Source organism: Leptonychotes weddellii, chromosome 2 (genome assembly GCF_054177405.1).
Source record: "Leptonychotes weddellii isolate Sample4059 chromosome 2, ASM5417740v2, whole genome shotgun sequence".
Lineage (NCBI taxonomy): Eukaryota > Metazoa > Chordata > Mammalia > Carnivora > Phocidae > Leptonychotes > Leptonychotes weddellii.
Window position 1 is genome coordinate 88,277,851 of NC_138370.1, and position 18,103 is coordinate 88,295,953.

An 18,103-nucleotide genomic window follows, 5' to 3' on the forward strand; every position below is an offset into this window, starting at 1 on the left:
TCTGCAGATGGGGGAAAGCTTGGGCTATGCTCTATAGACTCTGAAGCTTCCTTTGTGCTCAGGTTTGGCTCCCTAGTTGGACAGGCTGAAGGCTGTATTCAGTGACAAGCAGGGCTACAAATTAGATTCCCTACCTCATCATAGAGGGAGAAGCAGCTCTAAAGCCAGTAAAGCTCTTTGTTGTCTTAACTCAAGCTGACCTGCACCCCAAGTTTCCTGACTGAACAGGGCCATAGGTTTTGTTCTGCAAACTATCAGCTGAAGCATATTATGTTATTTGTTTTTTTTATAAACCTTCCATTTTCCAACAAGGATTTAGGTAGCTTAGAAAGGATTTTATTTGTGGAAATGTTTGATGGAAGTTAGTTAAGAGTATTAAGTGACTGGAAATCTCAAAAATCCTGGGGTAGACAATAATTCTCCATGCATTATCTGCTGGGTAATATGGGATTTTCTTGTTTCAAAAAGATAGAAATAAAAAAGGTTCCATTTTGAGAGGGTTCACATTAGAGAAAAACTTCCATTATTCTCCATGTATCAGTTTTTTATTCCCACTAATGTTTCTATATTATTTGGTCAATCAGTTGCCAGTTTTTTTTTTTAGAGGTAAAGCAATCTACATGTTTCTGATTCTGGTGGGTACAGGACTCAATGTTACATGTATATCAGTTTGGGCTAGTAGATCTTTGCATTTTACACATTACTGAAGAGAATAGAATGTAATTAGGTCTCCCTTTTATATGTGTTGCAGCTTGTCTCTTTACTAAATCATTGTTTTTGCTACTCACTTATGTCATTATTTCTACCATCTTCATTGTTTCTTTCCAACCCAGAGTGAGACATTTACTCTAGCTTTGATGAAATACAAGAAGTGGAACTTGTTGGTCAACACATTAGAAAAACAGATGGAGAAGCAAAGAAGTGTGTGACATAACACATGCAGAAATTTGGATCTCTCCAATTAATCATGGTTCACAGCTGACAAAAAGGTGACAATAATTGATGTAACCCTTTGAGAAACAATCTGGAACTTCAGCACCCTGGGAAATCTTGTTCAGCTTTGCTCAGCTACTACTGAATTAATGTGTATTATAAATTGCTACTCAGAGGGGCACTTCATAAAGTCAGAATTTCTGGAACAAATCCCACACCATGAGACATCCCAGAAATCATCCATTTTTTTTTCTGGCTTCTCACCACTCAGTGTTGTGTCACTTACTGTAACAAGCACAGTCCACAGATAAAAGATGGAAGGGCCAGCTTTCATTGTCTGCGGTGCATTTTGCCAATGGAGGTAGTCTCCGTAACTGAATTTAATCCCTAGGAGGGTTACATGTTAGGTCGAAGTGTCTAAACTAGTTGTGTATTTGGGAACATGCAATGCTACATGCATGGATTGACTGGCTCTGCAGCTATAGGACATACAGCCCCACTCTTTTAGATGTAACCTCAGTCTAAGAGACTTCTCCTCAAAAGATGATGTAACTGTTGGCCAGACATTTTTGTCCTTGTAAAAGGTGGGCGCTTACACATAAGCAATACTTCCAAGTTCCACACCCGAATAAGGTAGTGTAACACAGATCTCCAGAGCAAGCACACATGTATGAAACATGAACCGCTGGAGTTGCAAGAATATATTATGATTTTTATTAATAGTTGATTTTTAACTAGAAAAAAGAAAAAGCCTCATTATTTTTCTTTTCTTTTTTTTTTTTTTTTTATTTGACAGGGAGAGATAGCGAGAGCAGGAACACAAGCAGGGGGAGGGGGAGAGGGAGAAGCAGGCTTCCCTTGGAGCAGGGAGCCCGATGCGGGGCTCGATCCCAGGACCCGGGGATCATGACCTGAGCCGAACGCAGACGCTTAACGACTGAGCCACCCAGGCGCCCCCTCATTATTTTTCAACACAGAAATAGACCCTAGTCTCCTTACTGAGGAGGCTAGGCATTGTAGTTAAACAGACTGATGGATTGTTACCTAGTTTGGATCGCCGTGCTTCACCAAATAAACATGTGCTTTAAAAAAAATCTCTTTAAGTAAATCATGGATTACCAATAATACCAACAATACAAGTAAAAGCAACTAAGAAGGAAATGGTAATATTGACAACTATTCCTGGTATCATCTCTTTGTAGACTACATCACAAGATAAGAACAATGATTATCTAATCAGATCTTCAGAGATAATGGCCACAGTAATTTGAAATTATCTAGGAGACTATTTGAAATCAGGATTTACATCTGCTATTATGAACTATAGTTAATCGATTAAAGCTCAAATACTGTATTTCAGATTTAACTCTAAGATTCATAGTTTTATATAATTTATAAAGTATGAAATAGTAGAGTAAAATATGTATTTTTTGTGAATGAATGTATATTTATTGAGGATACATACTCAAAAATTTAAGAGATCAACTGCATATTCAAATATAAACAATTTTTTAATATTCAAAATAAGTAAAGTGTAGTCAAGCATGAAGGATTGTTGAGATTTTAAGTATTCAAGGTGTGTAGTTCTAAAGTTATATTTATTTCAGGGCACCTGGGTGGCTCAGTCGGTTTAGCATCTGCCTTCGGCTCAGGTCATGATCCCAGGGTCCTGGGATCCAGCCCCACTTTGGGCTCTCTGCTCAGTGGGGAGCCTGCTTCTCCCTCTCCCTTTGCCTGTTGCTCTGCTTGCTTGTGCTCTCTCTCTTTCTCTCTCTCTTGCTGTCAAATAAATAAATAAAATCTCTAAAAAACAAATAATAGAGTTATATTTATTTCAATAAAAATTCACTTAACTTCAATAAAAAAAACTTAACTTCAATAATCACATGGGTTTTCTTTCTTTCAATCTTGAAAACCTAAAAGGCCATATAAGTAGCCAATAAGAGTCATAATCAAATGAAACAAATTATATTCACAGGTGAAGGGCCTTAACATTAACTTAATAACTTGTCTAAGATTAGAGAGAACACTCCCAAATCCCATGCAGAAACCTCATACTATCTTCAAGCCAAAATCAACCTAAAAATTATACCAACAGAATATTAAAACCAAGACTATTTTATTTTGAACTTGGGTGAATATAATCTAAGAACGGACTGGTGTACATTGCAGAGTGGTGCACATTGGATCAAACCATCACCGCAACCATCATCACTAGGAAATGACAATGCCATCACCTGCAAGCAGGCCATGAAATGAAGGTAAGTAATAGCTGTAACCTCTACCTCCTGGGTAATTTATATGTGCTAAAGCTCATTTTACCCTCACATCAGACAATGAAGTGACCATTATTATGTACTTTATACAGATGAGGAAACTGAGGTTTAAAATATTAGAGTGATGTCACAAATCACTAAGCTGACAAATGCCAGCTATGATATTGGAGTCCATACTAGAAGTCTGGTTCTATCAGAAACGAGATCAGATGTGAAATTGAGAGAAACAAATATTTCTTCAATATGATAAAGAGTTCCAAAGAATTTGGTCTATGGGGTGCTTCTAGGAAATGGCTTCTCTCTTTCTGGAGATAATGATGGAGTTATTGGGTGATTTCTGTTCAGTGATTTACAGAGAGAGATTCAGATGTTGGCTGGGGCTTGAGAATATATGTTCTCTTTCACTATCCTCCTCTATGATACTGCGATTTTATCCCACTGAACCTATCTTGAGGTTTCAAAGTTTTCTGAAGCTAAGGGGGATTATGTTTACTATTATAATGCTTATTGTTATCTTCATTTACACCAACATACCACATCATTTTTAAGCCAAGCAAAAAATCCTAGGAGTTAAAATTTTTATGGTTTTGCTAATGTAGAATTTAAAGGGACACTTACTTGCTAAGTAATTCTGAGGAAAAGGTCAATTGTTTCTTTCTTTTTGAAGCTCGGGAACTAGTTATTGCCATGAAATTGGTAATAAGTATATCTACAGAAGGTAAATAAATTTTTAAAAGGATTAAATGTGATTCTGAGTTGTATCTTTATAAAAAGCTCATGCAAAAGTGTGCACTTTTTTTTCAAGTGATGAACATGCAGTTGTCATATTACAAATAATTAAACATGTTTTTTGTAAGCACACTTATACATAACAATATGGATTTATTATTATAATAGCACACAGAGGTAGATAATATGTATGCACACATACATTCAAACATGTAACATATATGCCTTTAGAAAATGATAAGGACTGAAAACTATGTTAAGAACTTTGAAGGGTCTGAAATTTTACCCTACTTACAAGATAACAACCTACTGGTTTCAGGGATGCTAGCAGAAGACCTGAGACTCCTGGGTCAGAGACAAAAGACAGTTTACTAGTCATAGCAATAGTCAAAGTATCATCGTTTTTGTACCAATTCCCCCAAATCATATGGGATATTGTGAAGAAGACCAAGTAACACCTGCATGTGCACCAAATTGAGTAAGAAAAAAGGAACCATGAGCTTAGGGAACCAAAGCTTTTATAATGAGCAGTAAGTCTACCTGCCTTAACTCCAAAGGGAGACATTGTTTTTATTATACTGTACAATAATCAAACCTGCTCTTTCCTCTGGAGAGAACATGATTTCTCTTTTCTAAGGCTGTTTGCTAAACTAATACCCTTGAAAAGATATTCCTGAACAAAGGGAGTCAGTGCCTGTGTCTAAGCCATGCAGAAATGCAGGAAACTCATGGAGAATTGTCTTCCAACACCACCAGAAATATTTCTTGTCAGCATTTGGCTTGGAAAGGGGCACATGGCACAGCACTTGTGAAAGTCATCTGGACTTTGATCCCGTAATAGCCAAACACAACATTAAGACATGTTGAACGTATGGACTTTTCCCATCATGCTTCCTGGAAAGCACATGTTTTCTATTCAGGGGTCAGTCTGACACATTTGGTCCTGGAGACCAGCACAACTAGACTTGTGTCTGCATCACTTGTTGCTTGGGATCTGTTCTGCCAACCTGCCTTGTGGGACCCTGCAGAAGGGTGAGTAATGGAGCATTAAATACCAACAATCTGGCTATCACAAGGGCTTAATCTCTTTAAGCCCCACAGGGATCTGGGTGCACATCAAAATAAGCACACCAAATGTGACTTCCATTGACTCCTTAGGCAGAAGAGCCTAAAACACCAGTGAGAGCATATGAAACTCAGATTGTTTGTCTTATAAATGGCATATTAAGACATCTTCCTCTAAGGCAGCAACATCTAAGGCAGAGTCAATGCCACATTCCCCATCAGGGCACCAGCAAACAGGGGCACTGAATGGAAATAAAGTTTGAAAATCCCACATTCAATGAATTTATCCAGGACTTAGAACCACAGATCCAGAATGGAAGTATTTTAAATTTCAGCTTACAATGTAACCTTGTGATTTTTTTTTTTAAATACTGTTGTACTCTGAATTACATGTTATGTTGATGGTTGGGTGCTGTCGGGCATAATTATTCTTTTAATTCCAATGGTCTCTGATTATGACCCAGAGTCCAATAGAGAGAGCGTAAGATCTGATTTGTCCAGGGTTTGAATCCTGATTCTAGGCAAATTATCCTTTATGAACCTCAGTTTTCTCATTCATAAGCATAGATAATTATTTATTCATATAGGACTGTTGTGGAGATTTTTTTTTAAAGGTGCATTTAAAACAATATAGAATGTAACACATAGCAGATACTTAAGATAGCCTTGTGTGGCAGCCCAATACCCAAGGCCTGCCTTTTGTTTGAGTTTGGGCCACTCATTCTGTGGAGCTATAGGATTTTATGTCATGGGGCCATCCAGCTAAATACACAAGATTGCCTGCTTCAGACTAAGCTCAGGGAAAACAATAGTTGATAAAAACTGCCAGACTCGCTTCCTCTCCTGGAATTATAAACTTCTGTTCAAGTGCTGTGTTTATGTTGTAATCTTCTGTGTAGTGAGTGGGGGGAGGAGGAGACATTTGAGAAGAGCTGCAGCAGCCCCTTAGGTAGGAGATACACACAGAGAAAAATGTGTTGATGAACCGAAATCCTTGAGGTTTCCCTTGGAGTCAGCTGTACCCCATCAGCAGCAAAGATGTGTGCGTGTGTGTGATTAGCAAAAGTGCTTTAATGTGGATATAATTACCATATGCCCCACTGATGAAATAATGTTTCTAGCCTACATTATCTACCCACGTTTACAGTATGAACTAAACAGTGTTAAGTAATGTGGTTTATTTCATCAGCACAGGCCCTTCTTGTCTCTTCGAACACAGAGCCAGTCCTGGCTCTTCACTGGGTGAATGGAGTTTGTAAACTCCTCTTGTATGGCCCCATGCTGTCTTCAACGTTAAGAATTTGGCTTTGTTTGCACAATTACTATTCTTTGTATTTTATTCTAAATCCCCATGTGGAAGAAATCTGTTTAAATACAGCTTATTGGACATGTTTTCTAAAGATGCATTAATAAGAAAAATGTGATTCAAATGTGTCGGGGAAGGCTTATTTGGAAGATGGTTCCCATTAACATAAGTACAGTATCCTACATATGTCATGTGGCATGATAATGTAAAATGTAAAGTAAAATATTTAAAGAAATGGATGATGAACATTACTTATTTTACAATATTGATATTTCTTCAATAATCACCTCTGATGTTATATTTAAAAGGTCTATTTTCAAATTTATTGACACATTCTTGACCTAAAACTATTACAGCTGAATCAAAATAGGAAATATCTTCTCTATGTATTTTCTCTATTATATAGCCATACATGTTTCAATGACTTGCACTAAGTCTGTGCTCAAAAAAACGAATCAATAAATGTGCATCCAGAATAATGGTTAATATTCTATTACTGTCTACCATCTGACTTATGCTATGTATAAACCAACATAATATGGGACATTTCTCTAGAACTCCCTGCAATTTTTGTTGTCAGAAATGTAACTAAATTTTCATGATATCCCTACATCATTTTGCTTCATCTTTTTCCTTTCCTCCTCCTTACTTTCTTATTTCCTTTTTCATTCACTCTTCCATCTTTCCCCAGTTCAATCCCTCTTTCACTCTCTTCTTCCTCTCTACCCCATTCTCTGTCATCATTCTTCATTTCTTCCCTTTCACCTCTCTTTTTATTTATGAATTACTTTAGGGCAAAGAATTAGTTAAGAATCCAAGAACTCATATTTATATCTTACTGATTAAAAGTACAAGTGTTGACTATGGTTTTATATTATCCATTTGTCTATTAATTCCAATTATCATCAGTAATAACATATTGACAGAATGAGCTATGGTTTTAAATCTTGCCTAGGACAAGTTAAGAAAATAGGTTGAAAAGTTGGTTATTTTAATTTTTATATTCTATTAGTGGATTTGAAAAATAAGAAAATTTCTTTGCAGGAACAAATGAATCAACAATACCTCCTTGGGCTAAAATGCAAATCTCTCCCAAGCCCAAAGCCATGAAAGAATATCCTTGCGCGTAAGTTTTACTACTTAGCATGAATGTTGAACACTGTCTGCATTTATGCTATTGAAGGGAGAACTAGCCCCGGTTGCACATGATCTTTCCTTGAACATGGAGCAGACTCAATCAGGTAATCCTATTGATGTAATTGCATTTTATTGAGTAGAAACATGAACATTATCTCTATTTTGTTACCCTTATTCCTGAGATCCATCACATAGATTGTTCAGCAATAATAACACCAACTTGAAATCATCTATAAAGAATGGCAGGTTATGCCCTACCACCACTACCAGAACTCATATTTTCTTTTATAATAAATTTGATAGAGTTCATTTAGCTTCAATATTTTGATTTGACTGTGAATTTTCCTTATATGGCTTTTTTTTTAAGTGTTTTTAAGGAATAGATTGCCAGGTAAATTCACTTCAATTTAGTAAATACTTACTGAGAAAATTTTCGTGGGTGGAGAGGTTCTAGAGGTGACACTGAAAGCAAAATGATGGACTAGGAAGCTTCAGGCCCTTGTTCCCCTACAGAGACACTGACATGACAACAATATACAGACCAGAATATGTTTGTGAGAACTGTAGAGACCAGTTGAGACTAGAACATTCAGTTCAATGTAATCCCAAGAAAGGATGCCAGTGATGGGGCATTGTAACTTCCATTTAGTCTCTTGGATCCTTAGCTCTGGGGAAATTTAGCCACCATATTTCAGGACACTCGAGCAACCCTGTGGACAGTTCTAGGAAGAAAGGGACTGAGGTCTGCTGCCCAGAACCATGTGGGTGAGTCACCATGAAAGTGGATCCTTCAGCCCCAGTCAAGCCTTCAGATGACTGCAGCAATGCTTGATACCTGATTGCCAAATAATGAGAGCTCTTAAGCCAAACTATTGAACCTGGGTGATCCCAATCTTCTGACTCACAGAAACCATAGGAGTTAACACATAATGTATTCAAGACACTAAGTTTTAGAGTAATTTGTTATATAACAGTAAATAATTGTTATGGCTGAATTGTATCCTTCCCAAATTCATATGTTGAAGTCTTAACCCTGCACCTCAATTTGTGACTTTATTTGGAGCTAGGTCTTTACAGAGGTAATAAAGTTAAAATTAGGTCATTAGAGTAGGTCTTAGTCCAATAAGATTGATCTCCCTATAGAAGGGAAATCTGGAGACAAACATATTTACACGGAGAATGCATGTGTAGATGAAGACAGAGGTTAAGGTGATACTTTTACAAGCCAAGGAACACCAAAGATATTCAGCAAACCATGAGAAGTGAGGTGAGAAGCATGAACAGATTCTCTCTCACAGGCCTCAGAAGCAAGCAACTCTGCCAACACCTTGATTTCAGATTTTTGACCTCCAGAACTGTGAGGCAATACATTTCTGTTGTTTAATTAAAAAAAGAAGTGACACTAGGTTAAATATTTTGTGTTGATACATCCTCATCTTTTACAACCCTCCTCATACTGAAAATGATATATAACCCTAAACTCCATTTCCTAGAGTCCCTTGCAAGCAGGTTCCATAAGTTTTTGACAATGAGAAGCACTCACAGAGGTTGTAGAGCAGATAAAAAGGATGAGGCATGCCTTTCCAAGTGGCTACTGTAGTCAGGTGCAGGAATTTCAGCATATGGGCTAGGTAGGTGCATGGCATTTTGGTGTCTTCCTGAGCATTGCCCACTCTGATGTTACAGGCCGTTGAGGTCATTGTTGGTAGCTTCCCTGTGATCTCTGCAGTTTTGAATTTGCTAAAAGTGGCCTCCCTGACCTTCACTCCCCAAGTCTCTCAACCCCTAGGCTGTACAAGCCTCTGTATCTCTTTATCACTTCCTGTTGAATCCATTTAGTGTGGACCAGTTTCTCTGACCAGCCCATGACTGACTGATACAGGCACTGCTATTGCCCTTTAAGGTAAGTGTTCTATATGTTTATGTATATGTGTGTATAGTGAGTTGTTGAGAGAGGTAGTTTTTAATCCATTAAAATATTTCAACTTACCATTTTATTTTTATTCTACCAAGCACACGAAATATCTTACTATTTGTCATAAAAGCAATGTTATGGCACGTGCACTCAGATTTGATACACTGTTTTTTGAGAAGGTTGAAATCTAGTACTCTAAATCTTAAATATTTCAGAAACTTTAAACAACAGCTTAGTCAGGAAGGCTGAGGCATTTTTAAATATAGTATGTGCTCTATATTACTCCTTAAGAAACAGACTTTCTGGGTAATGGCTGTAATACTTGACTCTGTTATATGTCACAGCAAGACTAATAATTGAAGGTGAAGGAAACTGACCCTGGATATAACAGAGACAAATTAGACAGAGTATATTGATTTCTGATGTAACAGAGGGCCACCTGATGGGACTTTTTATTTATTGAAAGTGAAGCCAAAGTATTTTTCAGAGGTACTTTTTAATGATCCAACTATTAGGTGAACAAAGTTTTTAAAAATTCAAAGCAAGTGTTAACTAATCATTTGGAGTCTGGATATCACAGTTCACAGGGTCACTTCTAAAACTTATATTCAGTACTGGGTCTTATATGCAACTAATGAATCATTGAACACCACATAAAAAACTAATGATGTTCTATATGTTGGCTAATTGAACATAATAAAAAAATAAAGTAAAAAAAATAAAACCTATATTCAGCCTTCTGATCAATGCATGTTGGCTCTGTGTGTTTGGATGAAAAGAATGCAGAGTGGCAGAATCATAGGCATTCTCCAACCTCAAAAGAATTTATTAAAACAGATTATTAAATATTATACATATTTTTTCTTCTCACTTTTAGATGTAGTTGGAAAACACCAATATGTTCTAAGTGATAATTTCCCAGATTTAAGGTTATATCTAATTTTTCAGGGAAAGTTAGAAATCCAGATTTCATATATGTAGGTATTCTTATTTTGAAAAACCATCTACCTATTTATAGATTTTATAGCACTTCTTGTGCCAAGAAAGACATACCTATGGGTTGGATATAGCCTGTGTGACCTGCCAGTTCATAACTATTTTTTAAAGGATCTCAAACCAGAATGAATAACAAAGACATAAGCACTCATCTAGTTACCTAAGGTCTTGTTTAATAATAAAAGTCTATTTTAAATGTTTTTGAAATCACATATAAATATAATGGGCGACACGTCTTAGATTATGAAATCTGAGGGATGTCATTCAGGCTTTACCACTCAACTATGTGACCATGGAAAGGTTACTTAGGAAATGCAAACTTCCTAAGGAATTTCTTTAAGGAATAAATAAGATTATGTGTAAGTGCCAGCACCTGGCACATAGTAAGCACTTTATATGTGTTAGTGATTTTAGTTTTCAGAGTAACTAAAACAAAAAATGGTTAACATGTAGAAGTCTTGCAAAAGAAAACATTTTATTTAACAAGGTTGGTTTTTTTTAATTGTTTTAAAATAGAGAACAAATTATTTTCTGTTCTCTTTCTTCTCACTGTAGTCTATTTTCTGATACATATCCTGGAGCTGCTTTAGAAACTGATGTAAACTCTTCGACATAAATTTCCAGCTGGCAGTCTCCTTGATGTGATGTAGGTTGATGGAGTAGTGTGATTCATGATGCCTGAATGGTATAACAAGTTATGTGAGAAAATGAGTAACGTGTTGCTATTACAGCGATCTCAGGCACCAAGAGTAATGTGTTAATATGTTTATCTGTGAATGGACAATCAATGAATGAGAAGCATACATATTCTTCTGCTTTACTCTTGAAGATCACAAAAGATAATTTCTCATCTCAAACTAAATTCCAGGTAAATTGAATGGTATTTGGAAAATGATGGTTTGGCTTTCTGTAGAGAAGTTTACTCCAACTTGATCTGCTGGAAATCCAACCACCAATCCAAGATAAGTAAAGCCTGAACGGCCATGTTTAGGTATCTCATGTAGTTTTAGAAGTGAAACAACAACAACAACAAAAACTGACTGGTAGGTACAAGAAAGATGAGATAACACTATGTAATCCAGAATAATATTGGGCATTCACAATAAAGGAATGAAAAACTACCTTGATAATATTTGCTGTTTTCTTTCAACCCACCTTGCCAAGGAATTTGGGTTAAATATTCTCTATCACATGTGCCAGAAGCACACAGGCATTTTCCTCTGATATTCACTATGAAGACTTAGTAGAGTCATAGAGGGCAAAATTTATAAAAATGTGGGACCCTTCTATGACTGGGTCCCCCTGGAGTTCTTAGACTTGCTCACACTGAGCCTCTAGAAACTTATTAGTTAAAGTTCAGGTTTCCCTACCTGAACACTGGTTCCTGTAGAGTTTTCAACTCATGGGTTTCTGCTCTGATAAATTGTGATTCTCTATGTCTGCCTGTCTCTCCAAGTTTGGGGACAGTGCCTGTCTGTCTCTCCAATTTTGGGGACAGTGATTGGTCCTGTGAACTCACTTCTGTGACAGATTTAAGAAGAGTTGTTGATTTTTCATTTTGTTCAGCTTTTTATTTGTTGTTAGGATGGAATGGCAACTTCTAAACTCCTTCCCTACTGGACCAGAAACTAAGTCTGTGTAATATTTTTTATCTTTTTTGAGTAATCAATAGCTGAATTATCAGTGTCTGAAATAATTTCAGAATTTCTAGTTAGAATTTTTTAGCATAACAAAAGATTATTCCTCACTATGCCTATGTAGGAGTAAGTTATAATTGTATTATTAGTATTCATTGAATTCAAGAAATTGAGGACATTTTTCATAGTCAGGGGAGCTGGGCAGGAAAACCGTTTTAAAATGGAAGCAAAAACCCCAAAATTGTGCTGGTTCAGGTGCAAAATGTACACATAAGCTGCACAGAGTGGTGCAGACCCCCATTTCACCCATCACTGCTGCACCAAAAACCCTGCCTCAGCTCATTTGTATGGCTCAGCAGATGTGCCTATGACTAACTGAAGGAGGAGGGAAAAGCCCAAGGCTGGTTGACCAATGATTAATATATATATAATACATAACATTTGGAAGCAAGTGAAAAATGGAATGCTGTACAGACTGGTCAAGGAGAGACTGGGGTAAAGGGACGTCCCCCAAATGGCAGTGCTTTGAATAATGCAGCTGCTCAGCCACTTCATTTTGTGAGAGAAGTGGTTGGATAACAGACATATATACCAACTCATAGGCAGTTTCAGTTGGCTTAGCTGGTTGGTCAATGGTCTGGATGCACCAAGATTGGAATATTACAGATAAGAAAGTCTGGGGAGATACATGTAGACCTATGTGTCTATGGAAGTGGCCACAGGGTATGATGGTATTTCTCTTTCATATTAGTGTTCACTGCAGAAGAGCCATTAGTGACAAAAAGATAAGATTATTCTGTCAGTAGGTGTCAACAAATCTCTGCTCACAGTGGACTGATGACCAGAACAGAGTAATCACAAGAGCAGAGGAAGAGCTTATGCATGGACACAGCAGCATGGACACCACTTTACCAAGTCTGATCTAGCTACTGCTGTCGCCAGTTGCAAAGTCTGCCAGCGGCGGAAACCAACTTTAAACCCCTGATATAATATCACTGCTCAGGGAAATGAGTTACTTGATGACAAGTTGATTATAAAGGACCCTTTCCACCCTGGGAAGGTCAGTTATTCAATCTAACTTGGATATGTGTGTGTGTGTGTGTGTGTGTGTGTGTGTGTGTGATTTCAGATATGGGTTTGCTTTTTTTAACCACAATACCTCTGCCAGAACTACCACTCAGAGGGTCACAGATTGTCTCATCTACCAACATGGAATCACATGTAACATTGTCTCTGGTCAAAGGAGGTCAGGTGGTGGGTACAAAACCATGGGCTCCACTGATCCCCCCACACTGCACTAAACAGAAGCTTTCAGCCTGAGAAAGCAATGGGACAGTTTCTAAAGGGGCAGCTGATAGAAACTTAGAGATGACACCATACATAAATGAGGTATTGTTCTTTAATTGCAGTATACTCCTTAAGCCAATGATCATTATATGATCTTTTGTCTCCAACGGGTAGAACACGGGAGTACAAGAACCAAGAAGTGAATGTAGCTGTGAACTCATTTGCCAGTAATCTCAGTGAGCAACTTGGGCAATCCGTGCCATCTGTGCCTATAACTTTAGGCTGTCTGAGTCTGAAAGCCCTGGTTCCCAGGTTGTGGGGGTGGGGATACTTACACCAGAGAACATAATAGTGAATAGTCCAATAAATGTAAAGCTACAGTTGCCACCTGGTCACACTGGCCTCTTTATGCTAGTAAGCCAACAGGCAGAGAAAGGAGTTACCATGTTGGCAAGGGAATATGAACTAATTATCATAACGAGGTAGGACTGCTGCTGTATAAATGGGGCATAGAGGAATGTGTTTAGCACTCAGGTATTACACAGAGGCACCTTTGCCTTTACTCTGCTTTTTTAACTGTCAAAAGGCAAGTAGAGTGACCACAGCCTAATGAGGACATGATGACCTGGGCCTTAGACTCCGTGCCAATGAAGGTCTGGATTACCCCGCTAGATAAACCACCTAGACTAGCAGAAGTGCTAGTCAGGAGGGAGGGGAAATTAGAATGAGTAGTAGTGATGAGGATGGAGATGAAAAGTAGCAGTTAAATTTCCATACCAAGTGCAAGGACTGTGGTTGGAACTTATGATGAACCTGAATCCTAAAGAAGTTATGCTAATGGATAGAAATGAGTAGATCTGTGTTGTGCATGGGTAGATTGTGGAGGACACTGCTGTGATGTGGCCCAGTCTCCCTTTCTTGGGCCAAAGAAAGCACCCAACTTGCATTTAGTGCTGGCAGCTAAAACTCACGGTTGCCTTTTTGCCAAAGAATTGTCTTTTGCCATTAGGCTGCTGCTTTGCATGGGAGGGTACATGCCCCTTATGCCCTTATGTCCCTCCGTGGGGAAACCTAAAACCAATGACTAGTTCATGTAGAAATAAATCAGCCCCTTGACTAAAGAAGGGAGCAAATATGAAGTGCAAGGAATGTTCCAGAGCTCCCTGTGGAATCCGAGTGCTGAGAACATACCCTTGTATAATTTGTTGCCTATCTCATTGTGTTTCTCTCACTCCCTTTCTATGGAGAGTACTCTATCAATAAATCACATATACACAGATACTTATATAGGGCTCTGATTGTTATCTGAGGGAACAAGATGAAGAGAGAGAGAGAGGAAGAGCCAGAGAGAAAGAGAGAGAGAACGAATCAAACATGATACCAAGAAATCTGGTTTGGGCATCTGTGAGATTGCCTAATAAAATGAGAAGGACTGAGAGAACAGATATGGAACCAGTAGAAGTCAAACCTTAGGTTTGACACATGTTATATTTTATATGTATTTGGATTGTCAAGTAGTTTGATACATAGATCTAGAGTTTAGAAGACATGTTTGGGCTAGAGATACAAAATTGAAGTCTTTGGTATATAAATGGTATTTAGAGATAATTTCCTTGCAAAAAACATATGTAACAAAGAGGGATTTCATCATGTAGTTAGAAGTTAGGTAGAGGAGGTTTTTAAAAGTCTGAGATGGAACAGTTACAGAGGTAGAAGGAAAGTGAAAAGGGTGTTTTATCTTACAACCCAAAGGAGGAACAATGAAAAAAAAAGAGACATTTGCAAATTGTCTGCTGCCAGCATGTTAAATTAAGTATGATGAGTACAGAATAAAGTGCCTTGACTTGTGAAATATATAAGTTTTTGATGACTGTGAAAGAGAAATTTCAGTGAAGTATTAGGGGATAGAAATGAGATTGCAGCAGCTTGAAGTATGTATGAGGGAAGAGCATGAGTGAGTCATGTTTGTTGACAGCCCTTTTGGGAAGTTTGGTTGTGAAGTGTGGCAGAGAAAAAGGACTATAGCTGGGATGATTTGTGGGGTCATGTGAGGTGATTTTTTAGGAGTGGAAATACTACATTAATAATAATTAATAGCCATAGATTTCCTACTATGACATTTAATCCTCACAACAACACCATAATGTACATTGCATTATTATCCCATTTGTAAGTGAGGGAGTTTAAATAACTAAGGAATGGTGAATCCAAGATTTGAAGCTGGGCAAAGCCCATGCTCTAACCATCATGTTGTACTCAAATATTAGAGAATGTTTGTATATTGATGGGGATGACCTAGTAGAGAGGGAGAGATTGATGATGGAAGAAATGTATGGATGATCAAAAATATTGTAGGTAGGAATGTAGGAGATGGGCCCCAGAATATGTCTATAGAGGGTGTTAGAGTAGAATAAAGGACCTGTACAAAGTTTTAATAAGAGGAACAAAGAAGATGGATGTAGATAATAAGTAGGTTGTAGTTTTGGTGATGGAAAACAGTCTAATGAATTCTATTTTCTCAGATCATAAACTGAGATTAAAGGTCAGAGGAGGATGAATGGAGCTTTCTTGAAAATGAGAGGATGCAAGAAAAGGTTTTAATTAGCTATCTCAAAGGATGGGAAAGTGGTGAATGTATTACCTTAACATGGAAGAAAGAGATTTGCAGATGTGGTTAATTAAGGGTCTTGAGATGGGAAGAGTTCCCTAAATTATCTAGGTGGGTACGAAATGTAACCACAAAGGGCCTTATGCAGGAGGCAAAAGGTCAAAGGTGGAAAGAGCAGATGGGATAATGGAGGCAAACGTTGGAGTGACGTGGTCTGAGGATGGCAGAAGGGAACATGAGCCAACAAATATAGGTGACTCTAGAAGTTAGAAAAGGTAAGGAAACAGATTCTGCCCTAAAACTTCCAGAAAGAATGCTGACCTCAACCCAGTGGAATTGATTTTGGATTTCTATCCTCCTGAACTCTAAAATAATGAATCTGGGGATGCCTGGGTGGCTCAGTCGGTTAGGCATCTGCCTTCAGCTCGAGTCATGATCCCAGCGTCCTGGGATCCAGTCCTACTTCGGGCTCCTTGTCCAGTGGGGAGGCTGCTTCTCCCTCTGCCTGCCGCTCCCCCTGTGTGCTCTCTCTCTCTCTCTGACAAATAAATAAATAAAATCTTTAAAAAATAAATAAAATAAAATACAATATTAAACCTCCAATTTTGTGGTAATTTCTTCCAGCAGCAATAGAAAATGAATACATCAATATAGCCTCAGAAGTTACTGAGTGCCATTTTTGTACATTATTTTTTGGTTATAAATGAATCAGAAGCCTCCAGATTCAAAGGTAATAAATAAAGACCCCCACCTCTTGATGGAAGGAATTCCCAAGAACTTGCAACTATGTTTTACACTGATATTATTAAAAATAATATCAACCATGAAAAACATAGACCTTAGACTATCAACCTGATTATCATCATACAAGTATTATTAGATATTAGGAATTAGAAATATTAATAATAAAAATGTGGAGACTGCTTAAGATTCTCTCTCTTCTTCTGCCCCTCCCCTCGTTTGGACTCTCTCCCTCTCTCTCTTAAAAAAAAACTAATGGGCAGATGAACCTGTCATCTCTCCATCTGTTTTTAATGTGCATATCCAGCATCTGTTTGGGGCAAGGCATCATTCCAGAACTCTAGGGCTTGTGTTCTAGAAAATAGAGAATGCAGAGCAAATGACTTTTACAGTATGAAAGCCATGATTAGGGAGAGGGGGTGGGAGTGTGTTATGTCATCTTTTGCTTGGTAGTTTCATGCTATTTTTAAACACCAAAGGTTGTGTGATCTTTTCTATAGTGGAACTTAGCACTGTACTTCTATTGTTTTCAAAGACCGCAGAGGGGAGCATAATTATCTAATGATTCGCGTGTTGCCTGTAGGTAACACTAGAGTTGGCTGAAGGTAGAAACATATTCGCTTGGGATTTGACCTCTCTGATGTCTGGCCCTGTGTCTATGACGTCTACCCACTCACACACAACCTCGTTTGTTAGATTCAGGTCAGCCTATGACTCACCATTCTTTAGAGTAATAGTGTTGCTGAAGGAAATGGCAGAGAGGTTGGAAAAATCCATCAGAGTTTCCATTACTTAATTTAAAGGTTCTAGTGAATCTGTTCCACTAAAGAGATTGAATACTTACTGGCACCTAAGCTGATGGAGATTTTTAGATGCTGGTGTTATTCCTTTAGTACCAGGTCTTACTTGGTGAAGCCTCTAATCCAGTGTCAAAATTTCACTCTCTTTTACCTCCTAGTCATTCTAACAGGACGCCACCTGGAAATTTATTATCATCTACTACCAAGTATCAGAGCTAAGCTGGAAACTAGACTCATTTCTGTGACCTGCAACTGCAATGTGATTGCTGCTTAGTGGCTTTAAAAATCAGTTCACAAAAGGGACAGCTAACATGTTGTTCGGCAAAGACCCATCTTTTCTGCATGGACACACTTACTCCTCTCTTCTAGGTGATTTTAATTTTTTTAAATATAAAGGGCAATTTGAAAATTTTTTGAGGCAGAAGCGAAAACACTTCAGAATTTATATGCAATGCACTAAAACTTTGATCTATTCAATTAATGATTGTAATATAATAATGATAATGACAGGTAACATTTACAGAGCACTTCATATAGATAACCATATTATGCATATAACTTTATATTCATTATTTCTAGAATGAAGGTTGTGGCATCCTCAGATTCTTGTTTGTGAATAGAGCATGTGTGTGTTTTCCTGTGTGATAGCGCATGTATCTTTAAGAGCACATGA

At 37.7% G+C, this 18,103-nt stretch overlaps 1 long non-coding RNA gene across 2 annotated transcripts; it reads left to right on the plus strand.

Annotated features, from left to right (window-relative positions):
• The first annotated feature begins 528 nt into the window (after nt 1-528).
• LOC115937511 (uncharacterized) lies at nt 529-16,492 on the plus strand. 2 transcript variants are annotated; one of them, XR_014142889.1, is made up of 6 exons: nt 529-989; nt 3,106-3,194; nt 7,354-7,550; nt 8,112-9,349; nt 11,226-13,058; nt 13,456-16,492. It is a non-coding gene; the product is annotated as an uncharacterized LOC115937511 (long non-coding RNA). The 2 variants fall into 2 exon arrangements; XR_014142888.1 differs by having other exon boundaries at nt 7,354-9,349.
• Nucleotides 16,493-18,103: the final 1,611 nt, after the last annotated feature.